An 11876-nucleotide genomic window follows, 5' to 3' on the forward strand; every position below is an offset into this window, starting at 1 on the left:
CAAAACAAAATAAAAACAGAATTACCTGGAAAAACTCAGCAAGTCTGGCAGCATCGGCGGAGAAGAAATCAGTCAACGTTTCGAGCCCTCATGGCCCTTCAGCAGAACTGAAGCATAGTTTCAACAAGGGAGAAATATAAATTGGTTTAAGGTGGGAAGGGGGGAAGAGACACATTGAGGGTGTGGTGTGAGCAGATAATCAAAAGATGTCAGAGACAAAAGGGTCAAAGAGGTGTTGAAGGTGGCGGTCTTTGTCTGAGAAAAGTGCTAATTAAGAATGCAAGACAGGATATTCAAAGTACAGCTCTAGTGGGGGTGGGGTGGAAAGACTAAAGGTTTTAGTTTTAGATTTAAAAATAATGGAAATAGGTGGGGAAAGAAGAATCTATATAAATTATTGAAAAAAAAGGCGGGTGGGGGGGGGAAGAAAAGAAACGGGGTGGGGATGGGGGGAGGGGGAGTTTAAGATCTAAAGTTGTTGAATTCAATATTCAGCCCAGAAGGCTGTAAAGTGCCTAGTCGGAAGATGAGGTGCTGTTCCTCCAGTTTGCGTTGGGCTTCACTGGAACAATGCAGCAAGCCAAGGACAGACATGTGGGCAAGAGAACAGGGTGGAGTGTTAAAATGGCAAGCGACAGGGAGGTTTGGGTCTTTCTTGCGGACAGACCGCAGGTGTTCCGCAAAACGGTCGCCCAGTTTGCGTTTGGTCTCTCCAATGTAGAGGAGACCGCATTGGGAGCAACGAATGCAGTAGACTAAGTTAGGGGAAATGCAAGTGAAATGCTGCTTCACTTGAAAGGAGTGTTTGGGCCCTTGGACGGTGAGGAGAGAGGAAGTGAAGGGGCAGGTGTTGCATCTTCTGCGTGGGCATGGGGAGGTGCCATAAGTGGGGGTTGAGGAGTAGGGGGTGATGGAGGAGTGGACCAGGGTGTCCCGGAGGGAACGATCCCTACGGAATGCCGTCAAGGGGGGTGAAGGGAAGATGTGTTTGGTGGTGGCATCATGCTGGAGTTGGCGGAAATGGCGGAGGATGATCCTTTGAATGCGGAGGCTGGTGGGGTGATAAGTGAGGACAAGGGGGACCCTATCATGTTTCTGGGAAGGAGGAGAAGGCGTGAGGGAGGATGCTATGCCTGTCTCTTTATGGGGTATGTGGAACATTCCTTGTTCCAGTCCTACTCCGGCCCCCTCCCACAACTCTTTCTCCGGTACATCGATGATTACTTCGGTGCTGCTTCATGCTCTCGTCGGGACCTGGAAAAATTTATTAATTTTGCTTCCAATCTCCACCCCTCCATCATCTTCACATGGTCCATCTCTGACACTTCTCTTCCCTTCCTTGACCTCTCTGTCTCAATTTCTGATGATAGACTGTCCACCAATATCCATTACAAGCCTACCGACTCCCACAGCTACCTCGACTACAGCTCCTCACACCCCGCTTCCTGTAAAGACTCCATCCCATTCTCTCAGTTCCTTCGCCTCCGTCGCATCTGTTCTGATGACGCTACCTTCAAAAACAGCTCCTCTGACATGTCCTCCTTCTTCCTTAACCGAGGTTTTCCATCCACGGTCGTTGACAGGGCCCTCAACCGTGTCCGGCCCATATCCCGCGCATCCTCCCTCACGCCTTCTCCTCCTTCCCAGAAACATGATAGGGTCCCCCTTGTCCTCACTTATCACCCCACCAGCCTCCGCATTCAAAGGATCATCCTCCGCCATTTCCGCCAACTCCAGCATGATGCCACCACCAAACACATCTTCCCTTCACCCCCCTTGACGGCATTCCGTAGGGATCGTTCCCTCCGGGACACCCTGGTCCACTCCTCCATCACCCCCTACTCCTCAACCCCCACTTATGGCACCTCCCCATGCCCACGCAGAAGATGCAACACCTGCCCCTTCACTTCCTCTCTCCTCACCGTCCAAGGGCCCAAACACTCCTTTCAAGTGAAGCAGCATTTCACTTGCATTTCCCCTAACTTAGTCTACTGCATTCGTTGCTCCCAATGCGGTCTCCTCTACATTGGAGAGACCAAACGCAAACTGGGCGACCGTTTTTGCGGAACACCTGCGGTCTGTCCGCAAGAAAGACCCCAAACCTCCCTGTCGCTTGCCATTTTAACACTCCACCCTGTTCTCTTGCCCACATGTCTGTCCTTGGCTTGCTGCATTGTTCCAGTGAAGCCCAACGCAAACTGGAGGAACAGCACCTCATCTTCCGACTAGGCACTTTACAGCCTTCTGGGCTGAATATTGAATTCAACAACTTTAGATCTTAAACTCCCCCTCCCCCCCATCCCCACCCCGTTTCTTTTCTTCCCCCCCCACCCGCCTTTTTTTTCAATAATTTATATAGATTCTTCTTTCCCCACCTATTTCCATTATTTTTAAATCTAAAACTAAAACCTTTAGTCTTTCCACCCCACCCCCACTAGAGCTGTACTTTGAATATAAAAACAAAAAGCTAAAAGCTACTGCGGATGCTGGAAATCCAAAACAAAATAAAAACAGAATTACCTGGAAAAACTCAGCAAGTCTGGCAGCATCGGCGGAGAAGAAATCAGTCAACGTTTCGAGCCCTCATGGCCCTTCAGCAGAACTGAAGCATAGTTTCAACAAGGGAGAAATATAAATTGGTTTAAGGTGGGTGGGGGGGAAGAGACACATTGAGGGTGTGGTGTGAGCAGATAATCAAAAGATGTCAGAGACAAAAGGGTCAAAGAGGTGTTGAAGGTGGTGGTCTTTGTCTGAGAAAAGTGCTAATTAAGAATGCAAGACAGGATATTCAAAGTACAGCTCTAGTGGGGGTGGGGTGGAAAGACTAAAGGTTTTAGTTTTAGATTTAAAAATAATGGAAATAGGTGGGGAAAGAAGAATCTATATAAATTATTGAAAAAAAAAGGCGGGTGGGGGGGGGGAAAGAAACGGGGTGGGGATGGGGGGAGGGGGAGTTTAAGATCTAAAGTTGTTGAATTCAATATTCAGCCCAGAAGGCTGTAAAGTGCCTAGTCGGAAGATGAGGTGCTGTTCCTCCAGTTTGCGTTGGGCTTCACTGGAACAATGCAGCAAGCCAAGGACAGACATGTGGGCAAGAGAACAGGGTGGAGTGTTAAAATGGCAAGCGACAGGGAGGTTTGGGTCTTTCTTGCGGACAGACCGCAGGTGTTCCGCAAAACGGTCGCCCAGTTTGCGTTTGGTCTCTCCAATGTAGAGGAGACCGCATTGGGAGCAACGAATGCAGTAGACTAAGTTAGGGGAAATGCAAGTGAAATGCTGCTTCACTTGAAAGGAGTGTTTGGGCCCTTGGACGGTGAGGAGAGAGGAAGTGAAGGGGCAGGTGTTGCATCTTCTGCGTGGGCATGGGGAGGTGCCATAAGTGGGGGTTGAGGAGTAGGGGGTGATGGAGGAGTGGACCAGGGTGTCCCGGAGGGAACGATCCCTACGGAATGCTGTCAAGGGGGGTGAAGGGAAGATGTGTTTGGTGGTGGCATCGTGCTGGAGTTGGCGGAAATGGCGGAGGATGATCCTTTGAATGCGGAGGCTGGTGGGGTGATAAGTGAGGACAAGGGGGACCCTATCATGTTTCTGGGAAGGAGGAGAAGGCGTGAGGGAGGATGCGCGGGATATGGGCCGGACACGGTTGAGGGCCCTGTCAACGACCGTGGATGGAAAACCTCGGTTAAGGAAGAAGGAGGACATGTCAGAGGAGCTGTTTTTGAAGGTAGCGTCATCAGAACAGATGCGACGGAGGCGAAGGAACTGAGAGAATGGGATGGAGTCTTTACAGGAAGCGGGGTGTGAGGAGCTGTAGTCGAGGTAGCTGTGGGAGTCGGTAGGCTTGTAATGGATATTGGTGGACAGTCTATCATCAGAAATTGAGACAGAGAGGTCAAGGAAGGGAAGAGAAGTGTCAGAGATGGACCATGTGAAGATGATGGAGGGGTGGAGATTGGAAGCAAAATTAATAAATTTTTCCAGGTCCCGACGAGAGCATGAAGCAGCACCGAAGTAATCATCGATGTAGCGGAGAAAGAGTTGTGGGAGGGGGCCGGAGTAGGACTGGAACAAGGAATGTTCCACATACCCCATAAAGAGACAGGCATAGCTTGAATATCCTGTCTTGCATTCTTAATTAGCACTTTTCTCAGACAAAGACCGCCACCTTCAACACCTCTTTGACCCTTTTGTCTCTGACATCTTTTGATTATCTGCTCACACCACACCCTCAATGTGTCTCTTCCCCCCCTCCCACCTTAAACCAATTTATATTTCTCCCTTGTTGAAACTATGCTTCAGTTCTGCTGAAGGGCCATGAGGGCTCGAAACGTTGACTGATTTCTTCTCCGCCGATGCTGCCAGACTTGCTGAGTTTTTCCAGGTAATTCTGTTTTTATTTTGTTACCATTATTCTAATCTGTTGCATCGTCCATTTTGGAGAAGCTGTCGCCTTTCCTGCTTTACTAGTGCTTTATCAGGCTATCATACATATTGGTGGATGCTGCTTGCGCGATGTTGCGTCCCATCCGGAGACTTACTGCTCTGGTCCAAGTGGGCAGAGAGACGGCTGCAACTGTGAGCCCAATAGCAGGTTTGGAAAATAGCTCATAGTCCTAATTGTTTATTGGATCCCATTGCCGGTCTCTTGGGGCCCAGTACAATAATGTTCATATGTAGACTCCTAGATACCTCAGTGAGTTACAAGTTGGTACCTAATCAAAACGCCTGACCTTTTTTTTTTATTAAATAAACTAATAACGGCCCAGTGTGAAATACAAACTAGGATTCAGCCGTTTTAAAGTTAGAAACCAAAGTTAAAGACCATTGCTCCGTGAACCTACAGGGAGCGCGTGTCAGACAAGTTAAAAACGAAGCACTTGTGACGGTAATATTATTAAAATGGCGAGTGAGAGACAAAGAGTAGGTTGTGTCAGAGAAAGTTCAAGGTTAGGACAGGGATTGTCTTAAAGAGGAAGTCATTTTTTAAAAGCAGCATATGGCGTACACTGAGTTCAAAATATTGTATAGAATGCTCACAGGTGAAGATAGAACCAGTAAAGGCTGCTGTCCTTTAACACTTTTTTGAAACATAATTTTCTCTTCAGTCTCTTCTGAACTGGAATGAGTGAAATCTTAATTGCTTCAGGATTCATAGGGAATATTAATGGTTGAATCCGATGTTGGTTCCAATGGTTTAATATCATCCGAGGCAATTCCAATGTTCAGCCAGACAGATACTAAGTCATGTCATATATCAAGCAGCCCTAATTTAAAAGGGTCAGAATGATTTGAAGTGCTTTTCTTTTTTTTTAAATAAAGAAAAAAACAGAACTGAAGAGGATCAGGCGACTAACGCAAGATATGCTCAAATGCTGAACCTGAAGGTTAGACCCGTTTGAGAAAGTTGGAGCAGCGGGCGAGAGAGTGGCAGCAGAGGGTGAGGGTGCCCCAGAAGCGGGAGAGTGAGCCGCAGCAGCTGCCCAGCGAGGAGAAGCCGCGGCTCAGGGACCCCCAGCCGCCGGCCAGGAAGCCCCCGAGCCAAGTGGCCGCGCCCCAGCACAGCGCCAGGACGCGCCAGCCGTGCAGACAGGACTGGCAGCCGCCTCTGACCGAGTGGCAGCAGCGCGCCAGAGGCTGCAGACACAGTCCGCCGGGGTTCCAGCTCAGCTTGCTGGGGCTGCTGCAGGAAGCAATGGACTTGCAGATGCCTGAGCACGGATTCCGGAATCCCCATGTCAGGGAGCCCCAGGCGTGGCGGACTGCTTTGCAGCAGCGCCTGAGCACCTGGTAGGCGCTGGTCAGGGGGGTTTGTTCGCCCGTCAGGGCTTTCCAGTCCTGCAGGAAGCTTTTCAAACAGCGTTGGAGACATTGGTAAAACATGACGTGGGGGGGATCTCGGTCTCCTACGTAGGAGCTCCAAACGCGTCGAAGGGAATCCCACTCGCTCGCGGCGAATCCCTTGTGACCTGTGAAGTTGCAACTAAATAGCAGGAAGTACCAGGCCCGTGTCAAGAGTTCCAACAAGCTCCTCCAGCCGCTTTTGAGGTAATCCCAGAACCACTCCAGGCTGTCCTGGGCTTGACTAGAAGAGCTGCTGGCTGTTTCTGACGGAGAGGCTGGACATTGGGATTCTTCTGCCGTGGCGATGAATGTTATTTGTGACTCCTCCATGCTGCTGTGCCGGAGTTGCTCCGACTCATTTGGAATCGAAGGGCGATTTGGAATAATGTATTCACTTCCCAGCATTGTCTTCATAAAGTCACTCTGGTGGTCCTCAATGCCAGACTGATCCTCAGTTTTCTCTGCCTCACACTGGTGTCACTGCTCAGTTTTAAACTGTGGGGCAATTTCATGATTTGAGCGCTCAGTTTCAAGGCAGGTTATTCCAATATTGAAACAGTACAATAATGCCGTTAACATTTTTTTTGTAAGATCACAATCTATAGGGATGAATTTTCAGCAACAACCTGCTCTCTATCGCATTGGAATAATGGAAATTGTAAGGAATTCTGCCACCGCTGAAGCCTGCGAACAGCGGATAACATTGTAGAACATTCTATTGCTATGACTACATTTGTTGCATAGGTGATTCACTTAGAATGCCATAACTACAGTTCTGACACCAATAAGGCAATGCAGTTTGCTGGACAAGGCCTATAGAAAACTCCGAGAGAGACCAACATTAGGAGAGACGTTCTCCCAACAGAATAGAGATTTGTAAATAACATGCATTGATTAACCGTCGAGAAAGAACTGGGTAAATATCCAGTTGGGCATGGGACTGAAAGTTATGGAATATATGTAAATATATAGACAGTAAGGTAAGACAGGGTAAGGTGTGGCTGGAGAAATGGTGCAGGAGGGAGGCTTTCAGTTTCCTGAGACATTGGGACCAGTTCTGGAACAGGAGGGGCCTGTACAAGGTCCTCAACAGGGCTGGAACTAGTGCCCTTCCAGAAAGTTTAATTCTTGTTGTGAGGGGACATTTATTGGCAAGGGAAGGGGGCGCCAGGATGGAGCACGAGAGAGGAAATGCAAGGTGCACAGAGAACTGGGGGAGGGAGACAATATTAGGACAAATATTTTAGAAATACGAGGTTTAGGCGGGGGAGAAATAGCAGTAAGAAAATGCGGCCATGGAGAATACAATGTCAATGGCTAGAGATGTTCGGAAACATTCACTTTTCTTGAGAATCACAACTTCTCACTAAATGAAGAATCCTATAAATGGTGCCCCCTGCTCACTGTTTCCATCATAAACAGAATTTTCTACCTCCATGACAAACTGCACAGTTCAAGATACTACTCCATTGCTGCTTCTGAGCACTGTTGTCAACTGCATGAATTTCACTGAGACTTAATTGAAATTTTGACTACGATTGCAAATAATTAACTCTCCCCATCATTTTCTTTTAGTACCAGTGTGTGATGTTCTTGTGCTGCTTCTAAGTGCTATCTAAGTTCTTGGAGTGCATGAGGTGGTAGATTGCTGATTGTCCATATGAACTTCTTGGAATCATTATATCATGGTGCTAACTTCAGCTTGTGTACACAGCATCTGTAAAAACTGTGGGTAGCTGCTCTTGCCTTGCTAACATTTGTTGTGTCCCTAAGCTTCTGGTGGCATTGTACAGCCAATATATTTCATTCCATTTGGCATCAGTCAATTTAAACAGCTTCTTCTTCTAGACCCCAAACATAATGCAGCTTCTCTGCCTCATCTCCTACAGGAGGACCTCCAGGATCAGTTCCAATAAATTGACCAAGTGACACCACTGAGGAAGTCGATGTGCACTCAAGAGTTGTTTTCTGTTGCTGCAAAACCTCCTGCGAATTTGCCTGGCCCTTTAAGCTTCTGCAGAATGTTAAATACTTCAGGGACACTAGTGTTAACACTCCCCTCAACCATCCCTGGGAACACTGAATCCCTGGAAGGAGGTGGTCAGCTGAATATTATTTAAATTCGCTGACTCCTGAAAAATCTGCTCTGGTCATCAGTAAATATAAAGGCTGGGCAGAATTCCCATTCCCCTGCACCGCTCCGTTTCCTCTGGCACTACAACCATGCTAAACATTCCAGCTAAATTCTAAGTTAAAACTTTGAAGATTTCACAGTTGGATTGAACAATGGAGGAAGCAGTAAGAATTTTTCAATAGCCCATTCCTGTGTGTACTGCTAATGTAAGGACATATTGATTTAAAAGGCAACAGAAACAGTAAAATCAGGTGAATTTCTTATGGTGCTTTTCAATTTATATATAGAGATTAGTTTCCAAGCAACATGTTGAAGACGGATACATCGCTTGCAACAAAATGCCAGATAGCCTCTGCCCTTGTTGAAAAATAATTAGAAATATCAAAGAAACACAGATTAAATCTAACTTCCTACTACAGGTGCTAATTTAGTTGCAAACTGGAGTATCATTGTGTTCTGCCTTTTATTCTTCAAAAAATCCAGAAAAGATATATCAAAATATTTTGAGTGTTAGGTGAGAAGGAAATTGCAAGGACCTCCAGGACCCATCAAAGACAAAAGTTGTTCATTTTTAATTAATTTATGTGATAAGTTTGATATTTTAGGATAGTTCAGATCTTGAGTAATTTCATATATCGTATAAGTTTTTCTGTCGAATGAAAATTAAATAATTGATTTTATATGAATGTACTCATAAAAATTCAAAAGGCATTCCTGTGAGATTTGTTTCTTGTGGGGGCTGGGGTGGGGTAGGGGCATGTCATTTGACAAGTTGGAAAATCCCAGGTAGCGTGTGTCTGAGCTTTCACTATATGCTTGTGGCTGGAAAAACTTGTTGGAAACACACACTTGTATAGTTACTCTATATGATCATAATGATTGATGACATTGTAGCAGAAGTGAACTGCAAGCTAGGAATCTTTCATTTAAGTCTTATTAGATTGTAGATACAAAAAGGGAAGATTTTAAGGTCAGAGAAACTGTTTTCCTTGGTTGGCTGTTATCCAGTATGTTACCACAAGGCTCAGTTCAGATTTGGATGAAACTATGTTAATCCTTGAACCATTGAGCTTTCCATTGCAGGCACCGTGCTGATTGCTATTCTGTCCATGGTGAATTGCAGTGCAGTCATTCATTGTTCCAGCACATTGTGTGTGCCTGAAAGGATTGCTCCAACCTATGTGGGTGCATCATGTTGTGTGCATGATTGCCACAGCATTCTAAATATGTTTCTTATGCTCCAACATACTCAACTTGTACTAAATTCCTATTGTTATTCGTACCTTCCTCTTTTTTAAAAGCAAAATACTGCTGATGCTGAAAATCTGAAACAAAAACATACAGACTCGAAACGTTAACTGTATTCCTCTCCACAGATGCTGTCAAGACCTGCTGAGTTTTTCCAGCTGTTTTTGTTTTTGTTCCTCTTTTTTAACTTGGATTTTAGGTTTAGGCAATGTCGCTGTGCTCTCTAATACTCCCTGGAACAATGAAAGGAAATTCTCATTGAATGCCTAAATGAAAGCAAGTTATTAAATTGTGGAAGTACAGAGATTCTGTATCTATGTTAATGGCTGCAGTAGTAGTACTGCATTTGTGTGTCATTTTGTATGTAATACACAGGAAAGCTGCAAACAAGGAAATCCAATTTTGTCCAAAAAACTGACTGCTTCCACAGCCCATGAATTACCTCCTTAGTGATGGACTCTCTCTACTAATCCATACAAGATTCTCCTAGCCCTCCCAAACCCCTTTCTTGTCCCCTTAATTATCAGTGCCTTTTTCAGTCCATCAGCTGGCCCAGAATTAATACATTTTTCCATAGTCTGTCCCACACATCCGTTCTGTGTGAAGGATGTCCTTTCATTTTCTATTGTTCTGGCCATTTTTTGAAAAGTACCTCTCAGCCTGCTGTGTTCAAATTGGATAGTCTGTCTGAAGTCATCAGGGTAATATAGATAGGTCACAGAGACTCTTGCTCTTATCAGCAACAATGCCAGTTTAATATTTAGGGACCAGTTTATAATGCAGACATGACTGTTATTTTTCTATCTTTTCTGGAAGGAACAGTAAAATCTGTAAATATTATAAACATAAAATGTATCATTGCTTTTGTTTGCTTATTCATTTTTCATTTTGTTAATCTGGATGGAAATTTATAAGATTTACTTTGAGTATTTTATAGGTCTCCTAATGGTAGCTACATGACAGGACAGAGTATACATCAAGAAATAATGTGGTCTTGAAAGAAAGGAACTGCAATAATCGGTAATTTTATTCTTCATATAGATTGCGTCATGAAAATCAGATTACAGCCACAAATTACTTATTGGCATATCAAACTTTTTAAGGAGGACCTGTGTTTTTCTAAAAGAAATACAAATGAAGACACTGAGCAAAAGATGGCTGATAATATAAAATTACTACATCTTGGAAAATACCTATGTGAATTACAGTTGTCTGACTGGTCCTGAGAAAACATGGAATGTTGCACCTGAAAAGGTGTCATGGCCTTCGGCAAGCAGGGACACTTGAAAGGGAGATAGGAAAGATGCAAAAGACTGCACTTTAATGTCCTGTGGTTGTGGAGACTAAAGACTGATTTGCATGTCTCAGCAGAGACCCAAAAATCCATCTCCTGTTGATTTATCTCAGAATGTGTTAATAGTTCTGAGATGAATGCAAGACATGACTATTTCCTCTCCTAGAAAACACAGAAAAAATGGGTTAAAAAGCCAGTTGTAGAGCAGTGCATGTGTGCTGATGTGCTGTGAGTGACAGAAACAAGAAGAAACACCAACCAGTCACCCCTGCAGTTTGCAGGCAAAGTCGCGCTCTCTCGTGCTCTCTCGCGCGCTCTCTCTCTGTTGCTGGAGGCAAGGCTCAGCAGAAGCCACACGAAAAAGGAAACAGGACAGCCTCTTCAGCTATCCTGCAGAACCAAGTGTCTCCAACTAACTGTAAATCTGCCAAGGTCGGCTGTACTGGAATCACCCACCTTAACGGCTGCAACACACTGCCACGGACAAGCAAACGAATGATTTGTATATATTTTTTAAAATTTATTTGGACTTTGACTTCTCATTTCTGACCTGTGTGTTATGTGTGTTGTATTTATATTATTTTTCTCGGGTTTTAGTAACTAATAAATTTACTCTCTCTTTGGCTCAAGAAAGCCTGGTTAAATTGACTCCTTATAAAAAGTACATATATTTGGACTGGGAAAGGATATCCACAGGGAAAGGATATTTTTAAACTAACTTTGTTGTGACCAACCGAAAGGGTTGAGCAAAGAGGGGAGCCAGCTCATTGCTCCTCACCTGGGATCATAGCAAATTGTGGTCCCATCCCGGTCGTAATAAATTGGGAATCTCATCCGATAATTAACAAATTGGGGATCTTGTCCGGGGGCCGGTTGTAATAATTGGACAAATCAAATTGGCAAAAATAGCCTTGAGGCTGAGCTATATAGAGTGTACTCGGGACAGTTCCTTAGACCAATATGTTCTGGAGCCAACCAAAGAGCAGGCTATATTAGCATAAAAGCAAAATACTGTGGATGCTGGAAATCTGAAACAAAAACAAAAATAGCTGGAAAAACTCAGTAGGTCTGACAGCATCTGTGGAGAGGGAGACAGAGTTAATGTTTCGAGTCCATATGACTCTTCATCAGTGCAGGCTATATTAGACCTGATAATGTGTAATGAGATAGGAATAATTAATGACCTCATTGTAAAGGATCCTCCTCTAGGCAAGAGTGATCATAATGTAATAGGATTTCACATTTAGTTTGAGGATGAGACATTTGGGTCTGAAACAAGCGCCTTAAATTTAAAGGCAATTATAAAGCTATTTAGCTGGAGTTGGCTGCAGTGGAATGGGAAATAGATTGAAAGGCAAG

At 44.8% G+C, this 11876-nt stretch overlaps 1 long non-coding RNA gene across 3 annotated transcripts in view; it reads right to left on the bottom strand.

Moving 5' to 3' along the window:
* LOC144696369 (uncharacterized) overlaps positions 1–4961 on the bottom strand; it is a 49144-nt gene extending 44183 nt beyond the window's left edge. For all 3 annotated transcript variants that reach the window (XR_013580160.1, XR_013580158.1, XR_013580159.1), the window contains exon 1: positions 4406–4961. This is a non-coding gene — a long non-coding RNA (uncharacterized LOC144696369). The remainder of the gene's footprint in view (positions 1–4405) is intronic.
* Positions 4962–11876: the final 6915 nt, after the last annotated feature.

This window comes from Cetorhinus maximus, chromosome 22 (assembly GCF_964194155.1).
Source record: "Cetorhinus maximus chromosome 22, sCetMax3.hap1.1, whole genome shotgun sequence".
In the NCBI taxonomy this organism is placed as follows: domain Eukaryota; kingdom Metazoa; phylum Chordata; class Chondrichthyes; order Lamniformes; family Cetorhinidae; genus Cetorhinus; species Cetorhinus maximus.